Here is a 16,262-nt window from a genome sequence, read left to right as displayed (position 1 = left end):
AGTCTACCCTCTTCAACTTGGTTTCTATTTGTCCCATCTATGTTCCTTCTCATCTCTTTTAATGTCTTCTTTTGGATTAATCAAAACTTTTTATGATCTATTTTACTTCTTACATTTGCTTATTAGCTATATCTTTTAGTATTTAGTTTGGGTTTGGGGTTTGGTCAATGGGCTTTTGGTATAGAGTTTACTTTATTAAAGTCTACCTTCAGATTATATTATACCATTCAGTGTATAAGAATCTTATGTAGTATAATTTCATTTCTTGTCTTTCAAACTTTGTTCTATTGTTTCATGTATTTTACTCATATATATTAGCCCACATACATTGCCATTATTTTGTTTTACATAAATGATTATTTTTTCAAGAGATTTAAATGATAATAAAAGATCTTACATATTTACCAATATAGTTACCATGTTCCTTCATCCCTATTTATCCGTTTGTGTAGATACATATTGCCAGCTGATATAATTTTCTACTGTTGAAAGGACTAACCTTAACTTTTTTTTTCATTTCAAGTCTGCTGATGACAAAATTTTTTCAACTTTTATATCCAAAACTTTATTTCACCTTTATTTTGAAACATATTTTTACTTGGTATAGAATCCTAGATTGATTTATTTTTCCTTCAGAATTTTTTTAGATATTTTATTTATTTGAGAGAGAGAGAAAGAGCACAAGCAGGGGAGTAGGGTAGAGGGAGAAGCAGACTCCCCACCAAGCAGGGAGCTCGACTTCCTTCAGAATTTTAAAGATGTTGTTTCATTGTCTTCCTGATTGCATTGCTGTCAATGAGAAGTCTGCATTCTTCCTTATCATGGTTTCTTTGTACACGATGTGTCTTTTTTGTTGGCCACTTTTAAGATTTTCCTCTTATGACTACTATCGGCATTTTTATTTTGATGTTTTTTTACAGTTATTTTCATGTTTCTTGTAATAATAGTCTGCTGAGCTTCTTAATACTTCATGCTTATAATTTTCTTTACATTTGGAAAATTTGGTAACAATTTCTTAACATACTTTTTCTGCTCCCCATTTTTTTCCTCCTTCATTACTACATAGGCTTATATATTAGGCTAATATCTATATTAGGCTGCTTGAATTTGTTCTAGAGTTCACTAATGCTCTGTCATTTTCACTATTTTTAAGGTTTTGCTTTATTTTTTTTTTTATTTTAGATAGTTTCAATTGCTGTCTTCAAGTTTGCCTATCTTTTCTTCTGAAATGCCTAATCTGATGTTATTTCCACCCTAATGTATTTTTCAACTTAGACATTGTATTTTTCATATCTAGAAGGTTCACTTGAATCTTTTTAATACTATCCATGTCTCTACTTGACTTTTGAACAACTGGAATACAGTATTAACTTGTTAATATCCTTGTTTGCTAATTCTAACGTCTGTGTCTTCCCTGTGTTGGTTTCAAATGATTAATTCCTCTCCTCATTATGGGTTTTATTTTTCTTCTTCATTGTATGCTTGGTCTTCACAACTATTGTGAATTTCAGTTTGTTGGGTGCTGAATATTTCTGTATTGCTAAAAATACTCTTGGACTTTGCTCTGGGACCATATTAAATTTCGTTTAAAGTTTCATCTTTTTAGGCCTTCTTTTAAGCTATGTTAAGCAGGACTGGAGCACTCTAAGTGTAACTATTCCCTACTGGTGGGAGCATATGACACTGAGTATTGTGCTCCATGTCCTGTGAAATTAGGTTTTGCTCTCTGCCTGGTGGGAACATCTGATAGATAGATATAGATAGATAGATATAGATATAGATAGATAGATAGATAGATAGATAGATAGATAGATAGATAGATAGATAGATGATAGATAGAGAATGAGAGAAAGAGAGGGAGAGTTGGAGGGAGAGTCAGAAGGAGAAAAGAAGGGAAAGATGGGGAGATAGAGGGAGAAGAAGAGAGAGACAGAACTGTGCAGATAGTGAGAGTCAGCCTTGAGTAATGATAGGAATAATGATAATGTATATGGATGTGTGTAAGGATATTATTGAAGATTAGGTGAAAAGTGCTGATAGAGTTAGAGAGGACAGTGATCCTTGAGATATGGGATGTTCCCTCTAACACTCTCAGCACTTTTTACCTAGTCTTCAATAATATCTTTACACACATCCATATATATTATCGTTATTCTGCTTACAATCGTTACTCAAGGCTGACTCTCACTATCTGCACAGTTCTGTCTCTCTCTCTCTTCTTCTCCCTCTATCTCCCCATCTTTCCCTTCTTTTCTCCCTCTGACTCTCCCTCCAACTCTTTCTCTCATTCTCTATCTATCTATCATCTATCTCTCTGAAACTCTGTCCTTCAAATTCTAGCTACTAAACCCTCATCTCCATCCCTCAACCTGGTACATCTAATGAGCTCTGCCTCGTCCTCTTCCAGGTGCCACAAAACAGGAATAGTTCATAGAGTAAGCAAAGGCAGTCACGGGGCTCTCTCATCTGTTTCTCCTATCCCAACGGCAGTGTTCTTCACTGTGCTTTGAAAACACCTATTTCATATATTCTGTCTGCTTTTTTTCCAGGCATAAGTGTGGATCTAGTTTGTATCATTCCCATTTGGCAGGAAGTGGGAGCCCCCTTCCTTTTTTAAAAATAAATGTTTTACTTTAAAATAATTTTAGACTAACTGAAAATTATGAAGCTAACACAGAGTTCTCCTATGCCTCATACCTAGGTCCTCATATCAATAGCATCATACATTAGCATGGTACATCCATCTTCACTAATGAACTAATATTGGCACACCGTTACTAACTAAACTCCATGTTTTATCTAGATTTCCTCATTTTTTTAATCAATAGCATTTTACTGTTCCAGGATCCCTTTAGGATGTCATATACATTTAGTTGTCATCTCTACTCAGGCTCCTCCAACTCCGGTGATGGTTTCTCAAAATTTCCTTGTTTTTGATGACCTTGACAGTCTTGAGGAGTACTTGGCAATGGATTGTCCTTCTATTAGGATCTATTTTGGGTTTGGGGTTTTCATAATTAAACTGGGGTTCTGTGTTTTGGGAGGAAAGACCACAGAGGAAGGTGGCCATTTCCACCAATTGTATCAAACATGCACATTCTCACATAGCTTATTGCTGCTGCTGCTGCTGACCTTGACCATCCAGCTGAAGTTGTGTTTGTACGATCCCTACACTGTAAAGTTACTTGATTTTCCCCTTTCCATAACTTAGTCTTTAGAATAGGTCACTACACATGGCCCACACTTAAGGAAATGTAGTGAGGGAAAGTGGCTACAATTCTGCATGGAGATTTGCCTCTTCTCCCATTATTTATTTATTGATGCAATCATTTACTTATATCAATATAGACTCGTGGATATTTATTTTGTACTTTGAGTTATAATGCAATGCTACTTTATTTTATTACTCAAAATGTTCTAGTTTGTCCATCAGGGGTTCATTCAGTTGGTTCCTATGTCTCTTTGACATATTTCCATCATTGTAGGATTTGGGGGTTTGAGGAATGTGTGTGTTTTTTAGCACTTCCTTACTTTCTGGGACTACAAGATGCTCCAGGTTCATCTTGTATCTCTTGTGCCACAGTTCATGAATCAGCCACTTTTCCAAGAAGCTGTGGTTCCTTTTATTGGAGAATGGTATTATAAACAAAGATCTGGGTTTGAGTTGTGCTCATTGCTCCTGGATTGTCCTTGCTTCTAGGCCCTCTTAACTGACAAAAAAGGAAATTTACTGGTATGTACTAACCCATTTATGTACACATATCTATAAATGCTTCTACATGTAACCGTACATATCTATATTAAGCTAACCACGAGTTCACACTGTATCCCCACCTGTAATTGATTGCTGAGTGGATCATTCTAGCCTCCTGCATCCATAAACTCCTGCTCCAGGAGAAATGTGGTTCCCACCATCTGCTAACCATTTAATTAGTTGTTAAGTTCCAGCAAGCATGTGTTGTAGCATCAGAATTGTTAACTGGTAGCCCTGTGGTGACAACCTTATCAGCCAGAAGACATTGCTGTGCATGGTCTATTTGGTTTTAGCTGCTCAGATACTCATTTCCAAAGTTGCTCAGGTCGGCAACTTTTTCCCTTTCTCTCCCAGGACGTCACTCCATGCATCTGCAACACATCTCCTCCATTTTTGGAATAAGCTTTCTCAGTTGGTAGTTTGCTTTCCTTTGAGCATATGAAGGATAGCATTCCATTGTCTTCTGACTTGTGTGTTTTCTCCATCACTCCAACCATGTTCTTCCACACACTGTCCACATCTCTGTCCTCTGGCTGTTTTGGGGACTGTCTCCCATCTGTGGATCAGCAACTTGGTTACCATGTGACAAGGTGAGGTCTTTTTCGTGTTTCCTCTGCCTGCCATTTACTGAGCTTCTCTCATTGCTAGGTTTATACCTTTTGTCAAACTTGGAAAATTGGCAGCCATAATTTTTGAAATATTTTGTGACCCCCCCCATCATCATTGTGTATGCATTTTAAGCTATGTGATATTTTCTGCAGCTTAGTGATGCTGGCTTTTTTCCTGTAAAAATACTTTCTGTTGCCTCTTTCAAGTTCACTCAACTTTCCTTCCACTAGTTCTTATTACCACTGTGCTGTTAACACCACCCCATGCATTTTCCACCTCAGATACTGTGCTTGTTATATATAGCTGCACATTCTGCTTGAGACTTCTGTTTTATAACATACATCTCACTGAGTGAGGTGAGATACCTGTCCTCCTGCCATTTCCGGAACTTTGGACATGTTTTAAATTGCTCTAAGTGTGGATTCCAGGCACTCTTTGTTTCCTCTTGATGATTGCTTTTTCTCCACCATCAGGTGGTTGTGGAGAGGACTCAGCCAAGGACACAGGAGACCCTCTGTGCTTGTCTGGCATTGTGTCTCTCCATCACCTGGACCGACAAGTTACAGCCACCTGAGCACCAATCAGCCTCACCGGAGGTGCCGCATTTTGCAGAACAATACTCCTCCATCCTCAGTGGCTCCCCATGGTGGACTTCTGTTTCAGGTGGATTGACTGGGGTGGAGTAAGAAATGCAAACAAATTGGCAGCTTAACTGTTTAATTTTTATATCAATTGGAAGATAAAAATTGATGAGCTACACCTCTAGGTAGGCATTAAAAATTGCCAGAGACTAAAGAGCTTTCACACTGTCCCTTAGCATGGCAACAGGTCAGAACATAGGACAAGTAGATATTTTAGATACTCGTGGTTGTTGCCGAGGCAGTTGTCAGAGAAAGAAACAAAAGTCACCATGTCTTTAAGACAATGATGTTATCAGCAATCTATGCGTACAATGATGTCAGGGAAGATTTTCTCATCTTCTTGGCTATAAATATGTTCTGCTATCAAAGCTAACCCACCTCTGTGACAGGTCTCTGTCTTTCTAATGTCAGTAACAGCTTCTGAACCCTCTGGTTTGAGGTGGTTCAAGATACGAGGACTCACTTAGGCATTCCCAAAGCACTGACATGACAGTCTAAACTTACTTTGCTTATTATTATGTTTTGTGGCCAAAATCATATAAAAACCAAAGTGGCCATAATTCAATTAGGATTTAGGTTAATTTTTGGAAAGTCATTCAGATTTCCTAATGCATTTATCCCATTTAATACAGACACAAAAAAATATTATCAAAACTGACACAACAGACCTTAAGGAAACCCACTAGCTCAGTTTTAATGCCCACCGTCCCGGTTATGCTGCATAATGAATTCCATGGGACCTCGTGCTCAAAGCAAAACACAGATCTCATGGTTTCATGATTTGGCTGGACCATTCTCCTGGTCTTTCTTGGGCTACAAATGGGGCTTCTTCCAGCTGCTGGGTCACGTGGGACCCTGGACAGGGCCAGGCCCTCTCCATGTGGCCTTCCATCCCCTGGAGGCTAACCAGGATTATGCTCCTGCAGTTTCTCAGGGCCATACTAAAGGCAGGCAAGCCTATGCATAAAGGCTCACCAGCACCTGCTGGTGTTTACTGATGGCCTTCTGCCTGAAACAAGTTAGTGACAAGCCCAGAGTCCCCAGGGGAGGGAACTCACAGGGCCTGGATCCCCCAAGAGCAGTTCACTGGGGGTTAGAATACAACCTTACCCTGGCTGAGTGGGAGATACAACCAGAGCCCCAGACCCCAGAGGCCCCGCTACACTATTTGGTGGGCTGCATCACGTCTGCATATGTGGCCCCTTCAATATGAGTCCTGTGCATCCAGAGAAACCAGAAGGGTGTCCCCTGCCCCAAGTGCAGGAGAGACTGGTCAGCACTTTGAGCCTTACTGGCCCCGGTAATCAGGTTAGAAAGCCAGCCCAGCAAAGTTCCACTTTTAAGGAGCATATTTTTAATAGAAAAGGGTATATATTGCTTTTTAAACACATGAAATTTTAAAAATAGAATTTGTTTAAAAATTAGCCATATTTCTCTGAAAAACTATGAAGGTAGTATTCCAAAACCAGTATATCATCTTAAGTTGTTTTATCCCAAGGGGAAGAGAACATTCTTGTAGTTAATACACTATTTCTCTGAGGGTTTAGGACTGGTAGAAATCATTCCTATTCCTGTTCTGCATGGATAATCAGTAGGAAGTTGTTAAAATGTATCTTAGAGAGAGCTAACGTAGGCTCAGGATGTTATCCACCAAAAATAATGCGTGACTGTATTTTATTAAATATAGCATAGTTTTAAGCCTTCAACTATAAGAATAAATTGTGGGATTTTGTGAATTGTGAAGTTATTATAACCGTGTGCCCATTGCTGGGAGAAGAACGGGCGAACTCCAGCTGCCTGAGGGACAGCAGTGGAGGCTCGCAGGCTCACCCCACGGTAGACCCGGAATGCGGGGCCCAGTGGAAAAGCTGTAAGAGCCTCAGTCGGGCCACGTAGACAGAGCCACAGAGGCCAAGCACAGACGCACACATGAACCAAGGCTGCAGGCTCTTCATGGACACCCGTGGAAGAGAGTGGAGGCAGTAGGTATCGGCGGAGGGCACCTTTGTGGAGAGGAGGATGCGGGCGGTGGCGGGTGCCGGGCACCTCCAGCCCAGCTGTGCACTGGGTAGGCAGGGACCCGGGACAGCTGACAGCCTATCCTCCCGGAGGCTGGAGGAACGGGTCAGGGCTTGAGGGACAGCGTCTTTATTATAGCCACGGCTTTGGGGGCAGGAGAGAACAATCTAAGCCTGAGGCTATTTGGACAGAAGAGGTCACGACCTCAGATCCCCGGAACTGGAACACGCCACCCAGGGGAATGTATCTGCGATCTAGAGATTTCCAATTAGCCAGGCAGGTCCTGCTCATCAGTCTGCTTCTGGCTGCCTGCCTTCCCTGACCCAGGCTGGACGCCCCAGGGCCCCCACCCCCAGTGGCTGCCAGCTCCCTCACCCCCAGATGCAGTCAAGGGGAGGATCTAATGTCGGCTGGAAACAGGACATACCTGTGGCTAAATGTCTCCCCAGAAGCCTCTGCTGGAGCAGGGTGGATGGCATCCAGGCAGCCCGCAAGGGAGGGGAGCAGAGAAGCAGGTTCTAACCCTGCTCTGCCTTTACCAGCCAGCGACCGACCCTCTCTGCCACCTCTCTGGCCCTCACACACCTTTCCTCAGGGAGACACTAAGGCGACGTGGGCGTGCCTTCCTCTCACAAGCACATTTGCAGCAAACCTCCCACACGTGTGCCTAAGCGGTGTGACCGAAACGAAATCCGCCCCAGCTTTGGTTCACCCGTAGTCCCAAACACCTCAAGTGTGTTTGTGTGAATTCCTGATGTAACAGGGGAGACTCCAAGACAGTGAGCCGCGGGCGGATGGTCTCTCCTCCTCGGAGACTCCCACCCATGGGGAAGTCGCTCATCACAGAGCTCCCTGACTGCTTACTGTTTCAGGCCCTTTGTCGGGGCGGGAGGGGGGGGCTCCCACCATCCTCACAGTGAGGGGCATGACACCATCATCCCGGTTCTGCAGCCTGAAGAGCTGGGACGGAGACGTTAGAAACGTGTCCCACTTCCCAGCTAAGACCTGGCATGGTGTGGCCTTGACCTCGGACCTTGACATTAGTGAACACATCTCACCGTGAATGGCAAACCTTTCCCTGTTCTGGAAGGCAGTGGGTGCCCAGACTTCAGTAAGATGTGGTGAGAGTCCAGGACACACGGGAATGGGCTGAGCCTCAGTGTCCGGTATCTGGTGGTGGCCAGGCCAAGTGTCCTCAAGCATGACAGTGAACAGAACAGCAAGAGGAGAGGGACTGAGCTCTCAACACTCACTGCATTTGGCTGGTATGGCCTCTGTGTTCTAGAAAGCTCCAGAACATACATGTTTTGAGAAAACCAGCTTCCTCCCAGGCTGGTGGCTGACATGTGGGAGGGAAGGCAGCAAGTGAGCTCCATGTAATGGTGGGGCAAGCAGCGAGGCGGACGCGGTCAGACCCACGGGGAGGTGAGCAGGGCCTGCAGGGCTCACAGACCAGTGGTAACAGTGGTTTGTCCAGGGATCTTCAATGATTTGAGGATGCACGGCCCTAGGGGGACGTGCCCCTCTCTCTGGAAAAGCCAGAGCAATTGATCACCATCAGGGGTGATCAGACAGGGCTGCTGGGTGGCTTTGTCGGTGAAACGTCTGCCTTCAGCTCAGGTCATGATCTCAGGTCCCCCTCAAATAAATATAAATAAATAAATAAATAAATAAATAAATAAATAAATAAAATCTTTTTAAAAATTGTGGTCCAGCAAAAGAGTTGGAGTCTAATATTGCTTGAAGTACAGATACCCAATTCTAAGCAATCATTGCTTATCCAGCAGATACTCTTAGCTAAGTGGCAGGTTAGGAACTTTAAGAATTAGGAAACGAGCAAGAGGCTGGAGGAGGTGTTCAGGAGCAGGCAGGGGTGAGGGGCAGCGGGGATGCACCGCGGAGACGGTGTGGAGTCACCCTGTTCTTACACACTGCGGGCTGGGCGGACGCGCTCGAAGCCGCGGCAGCTGGATGGCAGGTCCGGGTCCTGGGAGATAAATGGGGGGCAGTTGTCTGTCGACCCCAGGACAGCTCCCATCTCTGTGTGGTGCAGCAACTCCAGTTTTTGGGTCCTAACAAGATGACCTCAGGTCATCCAGACGGAAGCCATCAATCACGGGCAGGCAACAGCCAGGAGGGGGCCTCCGGGACTCCCCAGACGTGCGCCTGTGGAGGGGTCGGAGGCTGCCGCTGGATGCTAAGTGGAGAGTCCCGGCGAGGTGTGAGGTCTGCCCTGCCGACACCCCCCAGTGCACCCCAGGCTCGCTTCAGGGGCAGCACCCTTTCATGACCGCCAGAGAGCACCGCGGATACCTCCACTTCAGGGGGCTGGTTTTCTAGCATCACCTGCGAGATCTGAGAAGAGAGACCACCACCTTCCCGTAAAACATGTTCCCGGGCTCTCCGTGGTGTTCCCGGAGGACGGAGCCTGGCTGCGCCCGCTCCCGAGCCCAGCGGCCGCATGAGTACTGTCTGGGTTTCCCACGTTTCCTGCTCAGGTGCCTTACAGGGAAGTGTTCGTGAAGGCCGCGGCCAGAGCAAGTCTGCGCGGTCACGGCATCACTCGTCCAAGGGAGCTTCTTAAATGCAACTGTTGAAACACAGAAAAGTTAATGAGATGAGACCTCAAGGAGGAAAAGAAACGCTCTGTCCAAATAAGCTTCCTGGACCTGCTCCCGTCCCTCCGTCAAGCAGCTCCTGTCCCTCCCCCAGGACTGAGGGGGCGGCCAGGAGCTCCCATGGGAGGTGGGTCCAGGGGGAAGCCCGGATGCTGGGGTGCAGAGTGCGGCAGGACCGAAGGGGGTGCCGGAAGGGCAGACTTCCCAGCCTTTGCCAAGTCCACATCGGTGTTCAGCCGACGCCGTTGTGGACATCCTGACGGATTCATCCTACTGCTGCCAGAAATAATCAGAGAGAGCCCCCCGGTCACTGCGCCCATTTACCCTGCTGGGAAATTCAAAGTAAACTCATTATTTGGGACTCCCCCAAGTTTTGTTAGAGGGGGAGTTCTCACATCCAAAACCCCTGAACCTGGTGCAGGTTCAGCGTCCCTCAGGGGGACTGTGGCAGACCTACCAGTCAGACCACTGGGAACGTGGCCCAGCCACTGTGTGGACACGGCAGCAGACACGTGGGCAGGGGGCAGGCAGGCGCCTCAGGCACCACCTGGTCAGCAACACCGGGCTGGAGTCCTGAGGACCTCAGCACAGACAGCACCTGCTCAGCAGCCGCGTCCTGGGTGGCCCCCGGAGCCAGCTCACACCGGGCCAAGCCACACTCCGGTCGGCACCTTCCCAGTTCCCGTGTTGGGGGCACCCACCTGCCGTGGAAAGCTCGTGTCCATTTGCCATATATTGACCCTTCGTTCCACAAAGTGAGACCTTTCAAGCATTGGCAGCCAGGGTCTGGGCCCCTTCATCTCTTAGCCAGGGGTCTCTCCTCTCAGGGCTTCAGAATTGAGGAAAAGCACCCACCCACAGAAGTGAGAGCAAGGTGGTTGATGGCTCTCGATTACTTCGTGTTTCCTAGGAGGAAAATATAAAGAAATGTATGACAACTCTTTTTTGGCTTCTTCAAGTTCTGAGGTACAGAAGGAACTGCCCAAAAGGAATCGATTACCTAGGACGAGGGATAGAGAAGTTCTCTACCCACGCCCCCCCCACCCCGCCCCGGCTGCTGCTGGAGCTGGATCACCGCTCACCTGCCGACTCATGTTCTTGTTACTAATTGAAATAATAAAACTTTACCGGAGTTATAACTGATGGAGGTATAATTCGCATACAACAAATGTTTCCAATTTCAGGAGTTTTGACAGTGGTGCACCCACCGCAGGACAGAGACACGCCACCTCCCCTGGCCCCCCCAAAAACCCCCTGAGCCCTTTCTCAGCCTGCTCCCCTCCCCCAGCCCAAGGAAACCATCGACTGATTGATGTCCCACAACCACACTGCATTTTCCTGAATTTTATGTGTACTCTTCTGTGGCTGGCTTCTTTCAACGTGATGACTTTGAGATTAATCCATTCTCCTGCCTGTATTAGCAATTCATTTCCTTTTAGTGCTAAACAGTATTTCATCGTATTTCTCTACCATCGTTTGTTCACTCGTCTCATCTGAGTTGTGTCCAGGTTTTGGTTATTACAGCTAAAACTTTTAGGAAGATCCGTGCATAAGCCTTTGTGAGGACCTGTGTTTGCATCGTTTCAGATAAGTATGCACAACAGAACTACTGCGTCATCTATAAGCGTGTGCGTAGTGGTGGCCGGAGCCTCGAAACCGTTCTGAACACACCCGCCGCGCTTCCCGCCCCCCGCCGCCCCGGCTCGCACTGCGGTCGCTCCGCTGTTTGACGCTATCTTGGATGTCTAGTGGAATCTCATTATTGCTTGAATTTACATTTCTCAATGGCTGATGATCTTATCCTCTGTGCACAGGGGCCAATTAGACATCTTTTGTAAAATGCCTTTGCGAATATTTGCCCATTCTAGCGGGCTTTGTTTTTGTCATCTTACTGCGTTGTAAGAATCTCCAACTGACGTCCATCAAGTCAGAGCATGGGTTCTGTCTGGTCTGACCCTCTCGCGTGCAGTGGGACCTGTTTTGTGGCCCAGCGTGGCCTCTCACAGCCGGCGTCCCGCAGGAACTCACACTCCTCTGCTGTAAGGTGTGTCCGCTCCGTCGGGTGGATCCACTCAGCCAACAGCACTGCTCAGGCGCTCCACCTCCGCGTTGATTCCTGTCCACCTGTTACCCTACTTCCTGAGGGAAGAATGTCGAAATTCCCAAATACAAATGTGGACTCGTGTGTTTCTCCTTCCACTCTGTCAGCTCGGGGCTCTGTTGTGAAGTGTGTACACATTTAGGGTTGTGGGGTCCTCTTGGTCAGCTGCCCCCTCTTCGTCCTGACCTTGTTCTGTAGCTTAATTTGTGTTGTATTATGATCACCACACCACCTACCCTAAAATCAGTATTTTCATATTTCATGTATCTTTCTATTGGTGTATTTTCAAATTATCAGTGTCTTAATGTTTAAAAAAAAAAAGCGTTTACTGCAGATATAGGGTTGAATCTTGCTTTTTATCTGGCCCAATAATCTTTTTTGGCAGAGAGCATGGGAGGGGGTCCCTCCTGTGGGCCTGAGTTCAGAGGGACCCTCAGACGGAGGCCAGGGTGGGAGGGGAAGCCCCCACCCCGGGACAAGCTCAGAGCCACCTGCCACCGACGTCCCCACACCAGGGAAGCAGGTCAATGGTCACCGATAGGAGGGTCCAGAAGCCTCTGTTTTGCTTTTCTTTTTTCGTTTGTTGTCCTTTTATGGGCAGAGAAAAAAAAATAAAAGAAAGAAGAAACGAGGCCTCTCCAGATATCCTTTAAGACTTGTCTGAAAAGAGCAAACCCGTGTTACTCTCCAAGGTCTATCGAATTTGGATGTGCGTGAGGTACGTGTGCTGCCAAACTGAAGAGAGAAAACAAACTTGCTCCCAACAGAAAACCCAGTGGATGCCATTGAGAGAATCCCGGATCGGTGCAGCCAGGCGCTCGCACGCGGAGACACCCCCCACCCCAGCCGCCCCTGGCAAGCAGAGCGTGCATGCAGACGCGGGCGATCAGGAAGCCTCAGACTTGGCTGACGCACTACTCAGAGCAGAGCCGGCCAGCAGGGGCTCCCTGGGAGTGGAGTCCTGGGATCTTTTGCAGAACTATCAGTCTGAGAAATCTCTGGGCTTAGCTTGGATGAGGTGGGAAACCTGACAATCCTTCTCAGGCTGCCTCGGCGAGGGCCCCGCACTGGGTGGCAGGCGTCGGGCCCCATCTCCTGCAAGCTGCTTGGCATAAGCAGAAAAACTCATTAAACTGCAAATTCCACAAAGCAGATGTTTTTTTGAAAAAGGAAAACATGATAACTAAAAATAATATGTCCAAGTGGAAAAGGTTTCCACTTGGATAAACAAAAGGAAACTAATCCTTGTTCAATCACTATTACTTTTAAATGTGGCTTTCTCACCTGCACACACTCCCTATTGCCCCCTGAGCCCTCATCCAAACAGGTGCTTCTCCGCTCCGAGTGCACAGAGCTGAGTTCTGGGCCCTGCCACCCACACTGAGAGAAGACAGGGCAAAGAACCCCTCGCAAGCGCTGAGCCAAGCTGCAGAACAATCCGGGGGCCTCTACATCGCATCAAGACAGATGCCGCGAGGTGAGCTGGTGGGTCTCACAGCTTCTTGGGGTCACTCACAGCGTTGCTGGCTCAGCTTCCTGACTCCAGGCAGGTGCGGAGCCCAGACCAGCGGACAACCAGGGTGAGACAGACGGACGCCCCGCTTCCCTCGCCGGCCCCAGCTTCTCCTCACTTCCACGAAGCCTCCTTCCAGACAGCTCAGATATTTGGAGGCGTATAGACAGTAAGACGGCCAAGTTATGTGTCAGAGGAACGGCATTAAAATTAGTAATAAAATTAGTAATAGTCAAAAAACAAGAAATGCTTTCCTCCGCAAGACCCCAGAGCACATGTTGGGAGAGAGGAGTCTACACTCTTAAGAAGGCCTACACTGGTCTTCAATGTGCTTTTTGTTTTGTTTTGTTTTTAATTCATGATGTGTTCTAACGAGAGTTTTTAATGTCAAATGTAAGTTTGCCAGGCATCCAAACAAAGAGGAGCTGGGGGCGGAAAGAGCTGAGTGGCATGTGGATGGGGATTCAGGCGCGTCTTTCTGGCTGCTCTGTGTTCAGATGGGAGGCGCCGGCTGTAGTCAGACTCGCTGCAGTAGAGACAGATGACAGCCCGTCCACACAGCGGCCGGCCGGCCGAGGATGCCAGGGGCCTGAAACGCTGTCCTTCTTGAGACCTCTGAGCAGGCGGGCTCCCACAGCCGTGTGACGGACTTTGACACCCCCAGAAGCCGTGCGAAGCACTCACTGACATTATCCGTATTTTCATCATTACAAAACCGCGAGGCTTTTTGAAAACCATTTTATTGAGGTATGATTGACATCAAAAAGCTGCACACATTTAATGTATACGACTGGTCAGTTTGGAGATGGACAGACACGCGTGAAACCATGACCATAACCTATTCCACGATCACATCCATCCCCTGTGCGAGGTTCTTCCCGCCATACTGCCGCCATTATTGTTACCACTTGGTGTGTAATCCACCCTCTCGGCCAGTGTTGAGGCACAGGGAACAGCATTACAAACTGCGGGCTCTGTGCACAGTAGGTCTGCGAGACTTGTTCAGCTCACACAACTGCGCCCCCGACGAGCACCTCCTGTCTCCCCGCGCCCAGCCCTGGCGACCATCCCAGTGTCTGCTCCTAAGCCGACCAGTTTTGATTCCTCGTAGAAGTGGGATCATGCAGTATCTGTCCTTCTGTGTCGGCTTCTTTCACTTAACATACATCCTCCAGGTTCATCCATGTCGTCACGAGTATTACGAACATTACTAACTTCTTTGACTATCGGGTGAGGCAGGCCCCGCTGGTTGGCTACCCCCGATGCCACGATGTTTCTTCCTTCTCTCTTCCCTGCCCCGTTACGGAGGAAGCTTTTAAGACCCAGCATTGCCTGCAGCTACAGTTCTCCGTGATCCCAGCTCTAGCCAAGCTACGGCAGACGAATGCTGTTGGGGTTTTCCAGGTGCCTCACTGCTTCTTAGAAAAGGGGCAGGCCCAAGGTCACGAGCACGTCCCTTCCCCCTACCTTCCCTTGAACAAGGATGTGAGTCCTCAGCTGTGGCGACCCCACTGTCTACTGGCCATGAGTCCACCAGCATGAGAATGAAGTCCAAGGCGGTGTTTGTGTAACTTGGGAACAAACCATCTCCAACCCCCAGCTGGCAACTAATTTCTGTCTTATCAAAGACCCCAAATGAGAACCTTCCAATCTAGCCAGTCACCCATGGAACGTGGGACATGATAACCGGTTGTTGCTTTAGGCAACTAAGTTTTGAGGTGATTCATTACAAAGTAATGCATGAATGGAGGAGTCCTTCTAATTTGGGGGCCATTTCGGACTTTCTGGAAAGCAAGGTGCTCTGGGCTTTCCTGGCCTCAGGCTGGATCCGTCTATTCTGCAGGCTCCGTGTTTCTTTCTGGGGGAGAAAGTGATCGAAAACTGAGACCCAGTGACAGGAGCATTCTTTGCCACAGATGCGTCACCACCTCCAGACTCTCTCGGCAGGCAAAGCCAGGAGAGAAGTAGACTGGACGTAGAAGCAGGTGCATAAATCTGTACCTGCATTTCTCCAGCTGTAAAAATACAATCATGAATTTGCTGATAAGGCCTCTGATTCCAGTCTGAAAGCATAGGAAACATCCTAGTGTTTTCCCTTTTGATTTTCGTAGCCCCTCTCTCCAACACAGAAGCACTGGCTTCCACGCTCCTCAAGACAGCTCTTCCGTTGCTGAGGCCTTCAATGTACACAAAAAAGAGTTTCCGGTATGTTACCCATAAAAGTGATAAAAGCAAACCTGTGCCCAGAGTTCAATATTTGCAGGCGTGCTTTGTTTTTGCTTACAATTTACATACAGTGAAATGCACAAATCCTAAGTGTGTAATTTGATGGAGTTTGACAGCTGCATGGACCCATGAACCCATAAAAATTTTGAGCATTCCCAGCGCCTCCAAAAATTCCCTTCTCTACCTCACAGCCAGCCGTCCTTCTCCACAAAGCAAACTGCTCTGATTTTTGTCACCGTAGATTAGTCTCACCTGTTGGAGAACTCGCCTAATGGATGTGCGGACCGTGCCCTTCGGCGTCTGTCGGCTCCGCCACGTGACGGCTTGAGGAGGCAGGTTGTTGCTTTGCTGCCCCTTTCTCGCTCCGCTGTATGAACACGCACATTCAGTTTGCCCACTGCTCCCTGTGAACATTTGGGTTGTTTCAGTTAGAGGCTGTGGTGAATCAGGCTGCTGTGACCTCTGTGTGAGCCCTTTTGCCACAAGAAATGTTTACCTCTTGCGGGTAAATATGCAGCGGTATCGCTGCTGAGTGTATGGCGAGTCTCATTCGGAACTGCAAAACGTCTGCGCAAGGCTGCACATTTCCATCCTGCCCAGAGCAGAACGGGGAAGATGTCACTGCACCTGCCCCGGGCTGCTCTTTTCGTCCTTAAGTTCTGCTAGTCTTAAGTCCGTGTGCTGTTCTTAGGATGGCTGTAATTCGCACGCCCCTGATTTTAAAAAATGATGTTGAACATCTCTCCATGGAATTACTGGCCAAGTGTTGATTGTAAAGGGT

The sequence above is a fragment of the Mirounga leonina genome, unplaced genomic scaffold (assembly GCF_011800145.1).
Source record: "Mirounga leonina isolate KUSES-001 unplaced genomic scaffold, KU_Mleo_1.0 Mir_95, whole genome shotgun sequence".
NCBI classification, from domain to species: domain Eukaryota; kingdom Metazoa; phylum Chordata; class Mammalia; order Carnivora; family Phocidae; genus Mirounga; species Mirounga leonina.
Note: the sequence above shows the minus strand (reverse complement) of the source record.